Source organism: Monodon monoceros, unplaced genomic scaffold (assembly GCF_005190385.1).
Source record: "Monodon monoceros isolate NGI ecotype Baffin Bay Population unplaced genomic scaffold, NGI_Narwhal_1 Super_Scaffold_18, whole genome shotgun sequence".
Lineage (NCBI taxonomy): Eukaryota > Metazoa > Chordata > Mammalia > Artiodactyla > Monodontidae > Monodon > Monodon monoceros.
The window spans coordinates 101,030,458-101,032,823 of NW_021703774.1; positions in this window are offsets into that span (position 1 = coordinate 101,030,458).

Consider the following 2,366-nt stretch of genomic DNA (forward strand, 5'->3'; position numbering starts at 1 on the left):
TCTGCCAAACGCGCCTGCGCAACACTTCTCGCGTTGCTGCTTCCAATTGCTCATGCGCACTGTAAATCCCTGTGCGCCGCGTTATCTGCTGCTGGGCGCTTGCGCAAGCGTGTTGGGTTTCTTCCGCAAGGCCGTGGCTGGCTGAAATAACGGTTACAGATATGAAGTCCGGGCATAATCATTTACTAAAAAATGGAGTGAAACGTAAGGTTAAGGATCTAACAGTATTTTCAGGAAAGAGGATAATTCAGAGACATAAAAGTCTCAGGTACTGGAGTCGTAACACATCCCGACTTACAGAGACATTGGGCACGCTGAATAAAAGACATTCATTTTCTTGACTCCCAGCTTCACTTGTTTTTGTTGAGTGCCCTACTTCTCCGTTAAAAGCAAGCAAACAGAGAAAGGCAAGTACTAATTGTTTATGGCTGTATTCGAAGAAATGAGCCCAGTGACATTCACTCAGTCAGTCAGTCGGTCAGTATATATTTGAGCCCTTGGCTCTGAGGCTGGTTTCTAGAGGCTGGAGTTACAGCGGGGAACACATGATAGAAAAAACCGCCATCCCTTTATGAAGCTAAATTCCAGTGAGGCAGTGGCAATAAACAAACAAATGAGCAACATTCTTTTTAGATATTGATTAGGGCTCCAAAGAAGGAAAAATTGTGGAAGGATGTGATGGTGACTAAGAAGGACTCACCATGATGGGAGCCAAATGGGAAAGAGACTAATTGGCAAAGGACAGAGTAAGTGCAGAGGTAGAAATGAGCTTGGTAAGTTAGAGGGGGGAAATTTCACAGAACATCAACACCAGACAAGGCTACTCTGTGACCATGATTGATGAAGACAAAAAAAAAAAAAAAAAAAGATCACTGTAATCATGCCTGGATATAGACTAAACATAAACATTGTCCAAGCCACAAAAATGAGCAAACATTTCCTTATCCTGGATAATATGACTGAACTGCTGCTCCTGTACTAATTATTCAGTCATTCTAGATAGTACTAATTAAAATACACAATTATAGAATTACTCCTGCCTTCCTACAGCTTCCCATCCAGAGTAAAGTCCCTCTTCCTTGAACCCTTCCCTAAATCACATAACACAAACCCAAGTTGCTAACACCCTCTTACTGAGATGTCACATGGTTCTCCATGGTTTGCATTCTCACAGAAGCAAGTAATAAACCTAACTCGTTCAATTACAGTTGTGTTCCTAGCCGGTCTTTTGCTGGAGGGCATTGACAATAATCAAGTCCAAGATGCCTGTTAGATATCTAAGTGATAATGTCAAGTAAACAGATGAATATACTGGTCTGGAATGGATTCTGGGCTGGAGACATAAACTTGGTAGTTATGAGTTTATACATGAAACTTAAAACTTTGGGACTAGATGAGATTATCTAATCAAAGACTGTAGATAGAGAACTGGGCTAGGGGAATCTCCAACATTTCAAAGTTGGGCAGAGGAGGAAGATGGACCAGCAAGAGAATGAGAAGGAATAACCTGTGAGGTAAGAAGGTGATGTCATAGTAATCAAGAGGAGAATGTTTTACAATTGAACAGGAGTGGTCAACGATAGTAAATGCTACATGGAAGTCAAGTATCAAGGACAGAAGTGACAACGGATTTGGCAACATGGCAATCATTAGTCGCTGGCAAGAGTAGTTTCAGAGGTATAGTGAGACAGAAAGACTGAAGTGTATGAAGAACAAAAGGTGTACAAGTAGGACAAGTCTTAAGGTTTTGTTTCTTTGGTTGGTTGGTTTCTGGGTTTGTTTGTTTTTTGTTTTCTTTTTGTTGTTTTTGTTTTTTTGGAGGGGGAAGATCAGAGAAATAGGATGGTGGCTATAGTTGGTCAAATAGAGCAAGGGAAGTTTTTTGTTGTTGATGTCGTGTTGGCAGATAAATGCTTGTATTTTTGTGGGAATGATGTAATGCAGAAAGAAATATTTGATGCTAGATAAAAAGGGAATACCTACAGGAATGAAATTATAGAGGAGGATGAAGGAATGGATCCAAAGCATAAGGAGGTGGGATGCACCTTTGAAAAGAACCCAGATTCCCAACATTTTAACAGGAGGGAAAGACAGAAGATTTAATTCAGATGCAATGGTTTGTGTTTGGGTGGGAGAATAAGATAGCTCCTACCTGATCACATCAATTTTCTGAATAAAATATGAGATGAGGTCTTCAGCAAGAAGGGGATATTAAAGGTTGGAGGAGTGAGGAGGTCAGAGGTATCTTCTGAGAGTGAGGAGGTGAAGTGTAGAAAGACTGTGACATTGCCAGCGGGGTTGAATGCCCATTTTCTATTTGTGTCATAAATTTAAAGTGAGTCCAGACAGCATAGTGTTATGTTTAT